General features: G+C 38.6%; 1 protein-coding gene across 2 annotated transcripts in view; it reads right to left on the reverse strand.

Annotated features, from left to right (window-relative positions):
• The window catches only part of sar1b.L (secretion associated, Ras related GTPase 1B L homeolog), a 39981-nt gene that overhangs the window by 22066 nt on the left and 3279 nt on the right, over window positions 1–14636 (reverse strand). The window contains 1 exon segment of one of the 2 annotated variants that reach the window (NM_001087455.1): window positions 3396–3424. The gene's annotated coding sequence lies outside the window, so the exon portion shown is untranslated. 2 annotated transcript variants of the gene reach the window in all.

Here is a 14636-nt window from a genome sequence, read left to right on the forward strand (position 1 = left end):
TGGTGAGCACAATGGTCAATGAATCCCAAATGAATGCTTGAATATGCATGCATAAGGGATGCACTGAATCCAGGATTCGGTTCTTGATTCGGCCAGGATTCAGCCTTTTTCAGCAGGATTCGGTTTGCAAATTAGGATTCGGTATACGGCCGAATGTTTCATGAAGGATTCGGGGGTTCGGCCGAATCCAAAATAGTGGATTCGGTGCATCCCTAGTGTGCATTCTTCAAACGCAAAAGTGATGCTCCTCCTCGCCGGGTGACTAAATCTCCTGAATCTTAGCGTGCTCCCTTACCCTAAAATAATATAATAACAACGTGTGCCCTTAACTTAAGTGTAAGGACACACGGGCAGATTCAGTGAAATTCAGTCACCCCAGCGACAAATCTCCTCTTCTTTGGGGTGACAATCTTCCCAAACTGCCATCCCCTACCCTCCCGCCTGCTATAATGCGAAATCGCCAGCGGGATGGTACTCGCGAAGTTGCCTCACGAGGAAACTTATGCAACTTTGCAAAACAAACCGCTGCAAGTGCCATCTTGCTGGCGATTTTTCATTATGGCCACGGGAGGGTAAGGGAAGGCAGTTTGGGGAGATTGTTCCCCCGAAGAAGAGGAGATTTGTCGCCGGGGCGACTAAAAAAAAAAAACAATAGGCTGGTTTTGCTTCCGATAAGGATTAATTATATTTCAGTTACTCTTGAGTTAAAGCTACTGTTTTATTATTACAGAAAAAAAGTAAATAATTACTAAACATTTGAATTATTTGTTTAAAACGGAGTCTATGGGAGATTGGCTTCCCACATTTCAGAACTTTCTGGGTAACAGGTCCTTTACCTGTACAGAAAAATATCTCACCAGCGTAGTTGTACACAATAACAAATGAATATTGTTAGGAGGATATTAAGGAGGTTATTTACTGATTACAATTTTCTGAGAAAATATGTCCTGACTAAAACTGAAGTAAGCTTAACCATTTAAAGGGGAACTATCACATATAAGCTTCAGCATATTGAAATAAGAAACTAAATACAATCAATTAAAAATTCTTAACTGTTTATGAAATAATCAAGTTTATATTCACTATTCCTGTCTCAGCATCTGTTTCTCTTTATTCTGTCAGCATGCAGGAGTTGGGTGTCAGATAATCATTGACAGTTAGATCCAATATATCTTATAGGGGGGCTCCTTTTTGCCTAGAAGATGTATTAGAGTTCACTTTATTAAAATCACAAGACATCATGTACATGTAGGATTTGTGCAAAATGCAGTTATTTTGTTAGATTTAGTTTGTACATTTATCAGTTATTTGAGTGAGCTCTAATTCATCTGCTAGGAAAGGAAGCCCCCCTAAAAGATATAATGGATCTAACTGTCAATGACTTTCTGACACCTAACTATTGTATGAAGATAGAATGAAGAGAAACAGATACTAAGAGAGGGATAGTGAACATGAACTTGATTTCAGACATGATGCAGAATATTTAATTTATTGTATTTACAAAGTTTACTATTTCAGTATGCTGGAGCTTATATAACGTTTTCATTTTCGCGATAGTTCCCCTTTAAATACCATATCCTGCGTCAGCCACTGACAATATGTTTGAGCTGAGCCATGTGTACCTTTACAGAGTTGCTACTGTAGTTCCTCTGTTGTGTACCCCAGCATTTGGTGACACTGTGGTCTCTGCAGTTTATAACACTAGCTCCAGTAATTCATGACACAGTGGTCACAATTAGGGATGCACCCAATCCACTATTTTGGATTCGGCCGAACCCTTGAATCCTTTGTGAAAGATTCGGCCGAATACCGAAATTTTTTTTTACTTCCTTGTTTTGTGACAAAAAGTCACGCGATTTCCCTCTCCAGCCCTAATTTGCATATGCAAATTAGGATTCGGTTCAGTCAGGCAGAAAGATTCGGCCAGATCCGAATCCTGCTGAAAAAGGCCAAATCCCGAACTGAATCCTGGATTCAGTGCATCCCTAGTCACAATAGTTAATGATACAGCATTACCAGCATTTCTTGGCACAATAGTCCCTACATTTCATGGCATAATAGCCCTGGAAATTTTATGGTACGTTCACTGCTATTTGAATCATAGTGTATCTCTATCCCTCTGGGCAGATTATAATCCAGGCAAATGGAGTGGCCAGGCATTACCACAAACCCTAGGTGACTGCCACAATTGTCCCTAGTATAAACCACCATTGCTCCAGACAAATTGAATAGCAAGTGATAAATAAATACATACATACCAAGAACTAAATATAAGACTTTACAATTCAGAACAAGTGTTTTTTAAGCCGTCTTGAACCTGCTAACAAGCACCCAACCATCTTTAATGGTTCCAGAAAATATCATGTCCCTGTCTGATACAGCTACTGATGCCTCTCCACCCTAAAAAGCGATAAGTCTTTAAGCAAGTTAGGATATTCTTAATCATGTCACATAGATTTTTAACTTCATTATGTGACCAGACACTTTTCCTTTAAAAGTAGCCATTTATATTCCTTAAAAAGTTAAGCAGTTTTTTTTACCATTTCCACCAAAAGTATTTAATCTCTTTTTCTATCTAGAAATTAAAGCTTTTCCTGAAAGCTGAAGCAATTGTGCTAGTATCTGAATTGGAAATCTGGGTTTGGCTTAAGTGCAGTGCTCATCCGAACCTTTAGGGTAGGACTACACAAACGTTTTCGGTGTGATCTGACGTGCTGCGAAAAATCGCATGAGATGGATATAAAGTAACTGATTGTATTGTCGGATGAAGTTGCAGCGTTGATCTGACGCGACACGGCTGTCGGATGCAGATGCTGCACGCTGCGTCTGCATCCGACAGTCGTGAGGCGTCAAATCAACAATGCGACTTCATCCGACATATCTATCTCTTACCTTATTTCCGTAACATGTGATTTTTCGCAGGCGTTTTGTCGCAGCGCGTCGGATTATGTCAAAAACTTCTGCGTAGTCCTACCCTTAGTGGACAATCTGGTATTCAACCAAACCCGAAAATTCTGCATTCAAAACGTCAACAGACTAATCTGTAATCTCTACTTTCCATGTACCGTTCTTAGCAACTTGGAAAGAAACACACTGAATGGAAAGCTTATTTGTGTGTATTCATTCCTGTTTGTGTGTACTCACTGAATGTTTGTGAACTCTTGAGAAATATCATTCTTCAATGACTGTAAAAGCAAGTGAAATCATTCCATAACAGGTACACCCTACCAAATGTCTGAGTACACCTGCATGTGATATGTAACTTCTCTCTCGGGCACTCGGTACTATGCATGAGTATGGCCTCAGCCGTCAGACCCTGCCAAGTGCCCTCTTTCCTTCCTGGGGGGTAAGGATCAATCAACAGTAATGCAAGTGTTGTACAAAAATGTATTCACCTTGCACCTTGAGAGAGAAGTGGTTGGGGAATCCTGTCGTGCAAGCAGCTGCAGATGAGTTAGTGTGTTCCCAGCCCAGATTTCTAGCATTCAGCAGCCTCCTCCCTCATTGCCACAACCTCTGCACGGCATAACTGAACTCACCTTCTGAGATCTGAACTTAGTACCCTGGAGGGGGGGGGGGCAGTCATCCTTTATATTTGGGAGGGACTGATCTCTGCTTCTCTTAAAGGGATACAGTTATGACTTTAGTTCTGATGAAATGATGTTGTCCTCGCTGTTCATTATGCATAATCCTGTGCTTGCTAAACTTGCATGCTGTAAACAAGCAGCTATTGTCTCAGCCTTTACGTTCGGATGCCCTTGTCAATATTTCCCTGCCCCCGTGGAGCTTACATATTGAACATTTATCAAAATACACGTGCAAATGTGACATTAGACACACGCTGCAACTGTTTTAAAGGGGTGATTCACCTTTACGTTAACTTTTAGTATGATCTAGAATGGGCAATTCAAAGTCATTTTTTAATTGGTCTTCATCTTTTATTTTGTAAAGTTGTTTAATTACTTCTTCCTCTGACTCCTTCCAGCTTTCAAATTAAGGTCACTGACCACTAGTAGGGATGCACCAAATTCACTTTTTTGGATTCGGCTGAACCCCCGAACCCTTTGCGAAATATTCTGCCGAATACCGAACCGAATCCGAACCCTAATTTGCATATGCAAATTAGGGGTGGGAATGACACAATTTCCCTCCTCACCCCTAATTTACATATGCAAATTAGGATTCGGTTCGGCAGAAGGATTCGGCTGCTGAAAAAGGCTGAATCCTGAACCGAATCCAGGATTCGGTGCATCCCTAACCACTAGTCATGTGCGGGTCGGGATTTCACAACCCCCAGACCTAACCCGCCCTCCCCCAGCCTGTGCCCGCATGCATCCGACTTCCGGGTTGCTTTAATAGACCCCGCCCCACCGATGATGTCATAAAATGGGCGGGACAAGCAGGCGAAGCATCTATAAAAGACGAAGTTGGAAGCCGGCATTTGACAGTGGCGGGCGGGGAGAGCAGGAGAAGAGCTCAACCCGCACATGCCCACCACCCACAAGGTATAGTGCGAGGTCAGCACGAACGTTTATCGGGCCGGCCCGCGCATCACTACTGACCACATTGAAAAAAACAACTGCTCTGTAAGGCAACAAATGTATTGTTGTTGCTACTTTTTATTACTCATCTTTCTATTCATATTCCAGTCTCTCCTTCAAATCAATGCATGGTTGCTATGTAATTTGGACCTTAGCAACCAGACTGCCAAAATGTCTGATTAAAACTGAATAAAAAAACTGAATACAAAAGGGAAATACTGTAACTCAAAAACCACAAACAATAAAAAAATGAAAACCAATTGCAAATTGTCTCAGAATATCACTCTCTGTATCATAATAAACATTAACTCAAATGAGAACAACCCCTTTAAAATTGTTTTTCTTCAACCTCGACTCCTCCTGGGAAATAATTGTGTCAGGTTACCTAGGCCAGGACTAGTTGTAGGGGTACAGACCGCTGCCATCTGAAGTTGTTTGACAAGTATTGCTCATCTGCCCTATTTATGCTTGCTCTGTCCCAGTTCTGAGCTACACACTATAATAGTACACACTATAATAGTATCATATATAATACACACTATTATAGTGGCAGACCAATACTGAGACAATTTACTCATGCAGCCGTAGGCTTTCATTTTGATTGCTGGGGAGAAGATGGACTGCCATACTGAGATTTTTAGGCGCAAATTCATGGGTATTAAACTTTCACCCCTTGATAAATACAAGTGACACCGATTGGTTTCTATTCTTGGAGATTTCCGATGTAATGAATAGTTTCCCTTGTATTTGATGTGGATATTTTATAATAAAGTAATTTATAAAAGGCATTCATGTTAAATGCAGAATTACTAACAAACTGTCATCAGCTGAAAAATGTAATGAATAAATATGAATTTTTATTGTAGCAATTTCATATATAAGTCATATACAGTATAAATCTATTGTGGTATTGTTATTTTGTAGTATTCATTAATATTCCTGTAAGGAAATATTTGGTATGGTATAATTAAATGGTTTTAATATAAATTGCTTAACATGGCTTTTATTATTATGTGATCCAAATTACAGGAAGGCCATCTTCCATACCATCCATTATAATCAAATAACTGTTATTTTAAAAATGATTTCCTTTTTCTCTGTAATAATGAAACGGTACATTGCACTTGATCCCAACTAAGCTACATACATTCATAAAACAACCCTATTGGTTTTGGTTTATCTAATGTTTAAATGTTCTTTAGTGGACTTAAGGTTTGGGGATCCAAATTACAGAAAGATGCCTAACCTGGAAAACCAGAGGTCCTAAGCCTCCCGGATAACCATACCCATACCTGTACTACTAAAGCTTCTGTTAAATTGCTTGTTAATAAGCAGGTGATTTATTAAATGTTATGGTCAAACTGGCCTGTAATTTAGCACGATTTATTAAAAAAAAGAATTACGAAATAATCCGTCCGGTCAAACCTGTCTAGTGCATTTTTAAACTTTTGGCATGTGGAAAATCATGTTTTTGTTTTTTTTTTTCTTAAAAATGCATGGAACTTGCTTGTGATTTTTTTTTTTATGTGACTGCAGTTTTTTTGCCTGACTTTACATGATTAACTCATTCAGGATTATATATAAATATGCAAAGAATTCGATTGTAAGCTATTTTGTTTTTGTTTTTTTGTTTATGATAAATGTGCCCCTAGTTCTGTTAATGCTTTTATAACAGTTTATATTACAGCACTAGCATTTGTTACGTCAGAAACTGTATTGTGTGCAGAGTATTTATATTCATTCACAGCTCCTGACAGTATGTGTATTGACGTAACATGGACGGCTATGAGAGATAGTACAATTTCATATGACACGTGCTAGTTTTGTACATATGCTTTCATCAGCATCATTTAAAAAAAACACTTTTCCAAATGTGTGCTTGTGTCTGTTGCCTTGTACATAGAACGGGTATGGGACCTGTTATCCAGAATGCTCGGGACCTGGGGTTTTCCCGATAACAGATTTTAAATCATGTAAACATTAAATAAACCCAATAGGCTGGTTTTGCTTCCAATAAGGATTAATTATATCTTCGTTTGGATCAAGTACAAGTTACTGTTTTATTATTAAACAGAAACAGGAAATAATTTTTTTAAAATATGGATTATTTGGGCAAATGGAGTCTATGGGAGATTCTGTAATAAGTAACTTTCTGGGTAACGGGTTTCCAGATAACAGATCCCATACCTGTAATAGCAAAGGTTATTTAATTTCAGTTTGTAATGGTAGTGTTTGTCTATCTATTCATTTATCCCTCTATCTGCATATACAGGTGTGGGATTCATTGTCCGGAAACCCATTATCCAGAAAGCTCTGAATTACAGGAAGGCCATCTCCATTATAATCACATTATTCACAGTTTTTAAAAACGATTTCCTTTCTCACTGTAATAATAAAACCTTACTTTGTACATTATCCCAACAATATATACTGTACTTAGTCCACATTCTAGGCAGACATATTCTAGCAGACTAAAAATATTTATATATATATATATTATATATTTTTGCAAACATTTTAATATCTGTATTGATACGTGAAATAGTTCTGTAGCTGTCACAGTTGTCGGGGGTCTTTCCCTGGTTTTAGTATCATGACGATGGTTGCTGTTTGCATGTGTTTCGTGGGGGGGGGAGCCCTCAAGAAATGAATGAAAAAACTCTTTCAGGTAAGGTGTCAGTTGTTTTGCAAAAATGTAATAATATTTTGCTGTATAGCCATCTGGGACTGGTGCTTTGCCCGACTCTATTTCATCCATGGCTATTGGTGCAGCTAGCATCTCTCGATCATCCCTTGTTATAGTAGGGGGGCCCATTTTTTCATGAGCGCTGGCTCTTTATCTGCTGTGTACAAGTCTGTGTAAAAAGTCTTGAAAGTACAGAGTATTTGTTTGGTGTCTCTGGTTATTATACCCATGGGGGTATGTATAGCATGGATGGTCTGTGAGGTATGTAGGGCCTTCAGTTTGCTAGCTAACATTGTGTGTGGTTTGTTTGCTTATTCGTAGTACAGATGTTTAGTTTTTCGCATAGAGTAAGCTGCTTTGTCCTGAATTAACTGAGCCCTCGTGTCCTGGATTTCTTTGTAGGTGGTTGGGTTTTGTTTGCGGGTGGTAGCTAAGTGGTAAAGTTTGATAAATATCCCCCGAATCACTGCTTTGTGGGCATCCCATCTGATCGCTACTGAAGTGTCTGCTAGGGTGTTCATGTAGAAATGTTCTCTTAGTGTCGTGGAGATTTCTGTGCAAGTATCTTTATCTAGTAACAAAGATTCATTCAGTCTCCAGCATCCATGTCGTAAAACCAACGGTTTCTACCATGCCGTGGTCAGGCCATTTAATAATATGGATAGTAGTTGCGTAGACATAGTCTACAAATGTGGATTTGGTGAAAATGAAATCAATTCGTGAGTAAGAGGCATGAACAGAGGAGTAGTATGAATAATCCATATCAATGGGGTGCTTTTCTCTCCAAATATTCACTATCTTTTGCGTGGTCAGATACCTAGCTAGGTATTTGGAGTCTTGGTCTTGAGTGTTGGGGGTTTTAGCTTCCAGCACACCTCGCGACCTGTCTATAATAACCCTGCCCTCTTGATAGTTCTGCTAGATTGTTAAAGAATTTCTGAAGTTATTTTGGAGGTGTTAGGGGCATACACTGGTGCCAGTGAGGTTAGGTGATTCTGTAGCAAGCCTGTTAGTATTATGTAATGTAACGACCTTCTTGGTCTATGTATTTCTGTCTGTTGGAATTTCACCTGTTTGGCTATAAGGATGGCTACACCTTTGGTCTTTGTTGTGGAGCTGGCTAGGTATACCTGTGGATAGTGTTTCGATAGGTATTTGGGTGCAGATGTTTTGCTCAAGTGTGTCTCCTGTAGCAGCAAGATATCTATTTTCTGTTTGACATAATCTGAAAAGGCCATGCTACGTTTCTGAGGAATGTTGAGGCCATTAACATTCATCCCAAGCTTGATAAAGAGCTCAGCAGAGGCCCGAAACGTTGGCACTTTGTTTGTAAGCTGAATAAACACTGATCACAGAATCAATTGTGCCACAGGTTGTTTTTTTCGAGGCCATAAACATTGTGAGAGCATACCTTAAGGTCGAAGGGGTGGGTGCCGGAGGGAGTCAGAGGGCCCATCACTGTTGATGTTGTATAGTCCTTAGCTGTAACAAGATGGACCTGTTTGAGAGGAAAGTGGGATATAGGGTGGGTTAACAGGTAGGATCACGGGACGGATAAACAACTAACCGTAAAATACACTTAAAACTTAAAAAAGTTTCTGTGGCTTTCACGGAGTGTGAATCCACCAATTAACAAAACAAAATTAACAGAAAAACACAATAAATTTTAGTCTCACTGATAGGGAGACTATTTGAGGTTTCCAAAGGGGGGAGCACTTTGATTGCGCCCCGCTAGGAAATCCTTCTGTTTAGGGGGTCACGGATCAGAGCCTTGATAGAAAGCTTTTGCCCACTATCTATTTACTTTGTGATTTCCCTGTTTCCAAAAATTCAGTTAAAATTACTCCTATAGATATTGGTTAAATGACTTGTGTATATAGGTCATTCCTTTGTTTGAACTAGTTTAAACTATAACTCTGATTAACATAAATGCGGTGTGATATCATCCTCTAGAAGCTCGGTATTGAGTCACTTTTAAGGTTAAGGGAGAGTCATCAGCCTCTCTTAGTAAAGTTCCTCCCCTATCAAGTCTATCTGGAGGTAGTCAAATCTTTCCGCCTGTATTTATCCAGGTTCAACATAGGTTACAGTTCAGTTCAGTATTGCTTTGCTCAGTCAGACGATTTTTCTGCATTGCTGATTGAATCGCCCCTCTTCTTATATGCTGTGTTGGGTTAAACCATTTGGTCTTGCTCCGTTGGCTCTTGTGTTTCTTGGCAAATTTAAGCATGACCTGGGAAGACCGTGGCCTAGCTCTAGTTTAAGAAGTGAAATTTTCCAGAAGTATGACATTCTATTAGGTCAGCAATCTTGTATCTAGAAGACCTCAGGGTCCATGTATAATAGTCACCTCAACATTACAGATGTAGCAGCATAAGTGGTGTCATATACTAAGCTACAAACATCCCACAAAAGAAATATTATAGAAAAGGAGAAAGCCATTAAAGGAAAACTATACCCCCAAAATGAACACTTAAACAACTGATCTTACATCATATTACATGGCATATTAAAGAATCTTACCAAACTGGTATATATATTTAATTAAATATTGCCCTTTTAAATCTCTTGCCTTGAGCCACCATTTCATGATGGTCTGTGTGCTGCCTCAGAGATCACCTGACCAGAAATACTACAACTCTAACTGTAACAGGAAAAAGTGTTGAAGAAAAAGACACAACTCTGTCTGTTAATTGGCTCATGTGACCTAACAAGTATAGTTTGTTGGTATGTTTGTGTGCCCAGGGGGCTGCCCTTATGTTTTCTATTTATGATTACCCAATGGCACATACTACTAAAAAAGTATATTATTATGAAAATGGTTTATTTAAATGAAGCAGGGTTTTACATATGAGCTGTTTTATGCAATATCTTTTTATAGAGACTTATTGATTATAGTTTTCCTTTAAGTACAATGGGAAAATACTTATCAATTATTGTCTTGTACAATTCTGAAAAGAATACAAATAGGCAAACTACAGGGATAGACACTACAAGAATGCTGCAGATCAACATGGGTCTTGTGGAAAGCAGGTAACTGCTTCTGTGGATTAAAGTTGATCCATTATTACAACTACTATTAGACTGTAAGCTTGTTTGGGCAAAATCCTCATTTTATCTTGTTTAGGTTATTAGTTGGTTTTGTATGTAAATGTCCAACGCATCCATTGTACATACATAATACAGCCAATTCACCAAGCAGTACTGGTATCCAGGTACAAATAAATGCCTCTGCTAATGTGTCTAAATTGATGATTACAATGCGTCTTTTCTTGGTAAATCCACTTCTCTCCAATTACAGGAGAATTTTACACACTAATGATTGACTAAATATAGAAAACTTAAACAGAAGTCTGTGGGGCTGTTCACATGGTAAAGGTTCTCTCCACTTTCCTCTAGCTGCGACAATATTTTTTTTATTATATATACATTAATATGGGTGGATGGGGGGACCTGTCTCCAGCCAGCCCTAAAGGTAACAGCTAACCTTCAGCCCGCTTGTGCACCCCTATTTATGGCCCATTTCCCGTCACTATCCTCACTACCTCTAGGCCAATCAGATGCGTTGGGTTGTACCATTTACTGAACTCTCTAACACCTCTGTAATATACCTCTGTAATATCCCAATAACACCCCCGTTCATATGTGGTCAAATTGCTCCTTCACCCTTCAGTAAGTGACTGCAACGGTTGGATGGAATGGTAGCAAGATTCACTGCTCATGTGCCACAACCTGTTATAGCTTTGCTCTTTATGGACGTTAAAAAGTGATTTTACATAAAATTTTATTTAATGTACACAATCCTTGCACATGAATACAAGAGGGGTCATTTATAAACACTGGGCAAATTTGCAGCTGGGCTGTAACCCATGGCAATCAATCAGATGTTTGCTTTTACTGTTCAACCTGCAGCTCACTGGAAAAGCTAATTACTGACTGGTGCAAATTTGCCCAGTGTTTATAATGTCTTGCAGAAGGCCAATATATTATGCAATAGAATAAATATAGTCATACTGTTTAGGGTCCTTGCACATTGACATTGTGCCATGCTTCCACCACTGGGGAGCAGAAACACATTCACCAGAAGCTGATTTGGTCCCAGCTTTTAATAAACATGCTTTCTTTCACATTTGCCCAGATGGCTAGTATCCTGGAGCTGAATTAATGAAATAAAGCTGTGCATGGGCCATATTGGAGTTTATGGACTATGTCCCTAAAACTCCTATAGAGGTATGAGACCTATTATCCAGAATCTGAGGTTTTCCAGATAAGGGGTCTTTCTGTGATTTGGGGCTCCATATCTTCGGTCTACTAAAAAAAAATAATTTAAACCTGAACTAAACCCAATAGGATTGTTCTGTCTCGATTCAAGATTAATCATATCTTAGTTGGGATCAAGTACTAGTTAATGTTTTTTTTATTACAGAGAAAAAGGAAATCATTTTTAATAATTTGAATTATTTGATTAAAATGGAGTCTATGGGAGATGGCCTTTCCATAACTCGGAGCTTTCTGGATAACCATGTTCCAGATAAAGGATTCCATACCTGTACAAGAAGATATGTCAACCGACCTCATGTCAGGGTGAAAATGATGCACTCTGGCCTTATATCATTTTAGGATTTTGTGAGTAGAAAATTTTGGGTCAGAAAAATCCAGGACTAAATCATCACCCCAATTACCCTAGGTCAGACATTATAAAGTAGTAGTTGGGGAACTCTAATTACACCCTTTAAAATTGCAAGTTGCATTAAAATGTTCATGGTATCGATGTGTGTGCAATTTGGTTTAACTCTGGCATACAGTAGATATACTATCTGTGCTACCCGTGTTTGTGAGAATTCCTGGGGTGCAAGATGGTTGAATGTGTGGGTGCAACACAAAGGGAGAACTCTACCTCAGCTCTTCATTTCAGGGCTCCCTATCATCAGTGCCTCATTCCCTTGCACTATTCAGAAAAGCAGAAGCAACTGCCATTTTGGCACAAGTTGAAAGTATAAAGCGACGTGTATATATGCAAGTACCTTTGGGAAGTGTATAATATGCACAATTATGTATGTATTTTTGAACTTTGGACACGCTCTTACTTCATGAAGGAGTCCTATTGTCTTCAATTGCAAGTAGCATGCCTGTGCAGGTAACCTTTAATCCTTAAAGAAAAAAATATACATGCACAGAATCTCCCATCCCATCCCATCAGCATTTACTTGTGCAAATTCACCACAATGTATAAACAAATATATGAATAAACAATTTCATAGCATAACACACCACTTGGCTGTGTCTCCCCCCCCCCTGCGTTAACCACTCCCTCCTGACTAGTTTTGCGACATTGGGGGCTTCATCAGAGGAGCCTTACATTTATTCTGCTTTAAATTCCATGATAAATGTTATGTGAAAAAATAGTGGTTTACATAACTTGATGCATATGAAATTATATGATATACAGATATATATATATCTTAGTAACTGAGCACTGTACTACCTTCTAACCTGAAAATCCAAAGGCTCCCTTGTACCCATCTAGACTTTAAGGGGCAGATTTATCAAGGGTCGAATTTAGAATGAAAAAAAGACGAAACAAAATGTATTAAAAAAATTAATTATTTTTTTTCGGGTGAATAGGTCGTTTTCGTTCAAATTAGAATCGTACGAATTGATTCGATCGAACATTGTATTCGATTTTATTTTCCTAAAAAAAACTTCAATTGACTCCAAATAGGTTCTAGGAGGTCCCCCATAGGCTAAAACAGCAATTCGACAAGTTTTAGATGACGAATGGTCAAAATGTAGTTTTTAAAGAGACAGTACATGATAAATTTCGATATTTGAATTTTTTTCAAATTATAATCGAATTTGCACTATTCCCTAGTCGAAGTACACAAAAAATTGTTGAAATTAGAATTTTTTTAATTAGAATTTTCACTTCGACCTTTGATAAATCTGCCCCTAACTGTAGTGAGCATGTATAAGTCTACAAGTCTGAAGAAAGGGTAAAGGAGGTTTGGGAGATATCAGTAAAATGTGCACAGTTCTTAGGAAGAAAAATCCCTTAATCCTTTGCGTTTTTTTTCCCTACCAGGTTCACTGATCCGAGGGAAAAAGTTAGCAATATTACACCAACATACTGGCATTCTCCAGTATATCCTGTGTTTGTGGGTTAACCAGAACTAAAGGGGTAGTTCATCTTATAATTAACTTTAATGTAGAATTTTTGTGCGGCAGTTCTCAGGCGTTGATATTCAACTGCGATCTAGTTGCTAATTTAATTACCCTAGCAACCAGGCAGCAGTTTGGAAGTCAAAGTGGTGTATGAATAGGACATAGATAGAGCCTGATGTACTGTTTAAAGATAAATATAAAATGTACAGTAACTCACAGTTCATGATTTTTGTTACCTGGAGATAGTGACCCCAACAATTTGATAACTTTTCCAGTTTCAGTCTATATACAGGGAGTCCTCAGCTTACATACAACTCATACTTACATACAGGGGCTATTACAGTAACATTCTGTGGACTTTTATTAGCATTTAGCTTTAATAAACCACCTGCCCCAACCCCCTCTGGTGTTGTCTACTGTTGATCCCAATGTTATTAATAGGGAAAAAGATAAATATATAGGAAGGCCGGTATTTTTTTCCATAAAGGTGGCAACCCTATGCAGAGCACAGAAAGGGAAAAATATTTTCGTTGATGCGGTCTCACGATCCGACCGCCCGTTTGGCCTACGTTCTGATCCGATAGTTGGGCCCTAGGGCCCACGTTCGAATCAGCCCGATATCGTCCACTTTAATGTGGGCATATCAGGGAGAGAACCGCTCGTCTGGCGACATCGCCAAACAAGCGGATCTCTACGTCTATGGCCACCTTTACAAATTCAACTTAGGAGAAAACCTACAGACCCAGGGACTGCCTGTATAAGCAGAATAATAATGATACCAAAAACCTTCAAAACAAACATTACAGATCAATTATAAATCATAAAGATCTATTGATACCGTTCCAAACAACCTATAGTTTTATCTTTAACAAAACTTTAATACTGTGACCAGCGTAGAGCTGAGGCTTTACAGATTAATGATCTTAATAGACTATAGGTCCTTTGTGCAACAAGGTTCACAATAGTGAGTCTGTGGAGCTTTATGTTGCCAGAAGGCTGAATCACAAGGTGATTGCACAATCTGACACGAGGTGGTGTGAGGATTGTTTTTATCAGAAAAGTACAAAGTTTCTGTACACGCTGACACACACAGAGGCACAGGTTTGCAGTTATTCACTTCATGAAAAAAAAGAAAATGTGTATTTTATTTTTATACTTTGTCCACAGAGTTGTTCCTCTTACAATATCATAAGCAATCTAATGTGTAAAAAAATGCATTTTTAATCTCTCATAAAAAAAAAACCCAA

This window comes from Xenopus laevis, chromosome 3L (assembly GCF_017654675.1).
Source record: "Xenopus laevis strain J_2021 chromosome 3L, Xenopus_laevis_v10.1, whole genome shotgun sequence".
Taxonomy (NCBI): Eukaryota; Metazoa; Chordata; class Amphibia; order Anura; family Pipidae; genus Xenopus; species Xenopus laevis.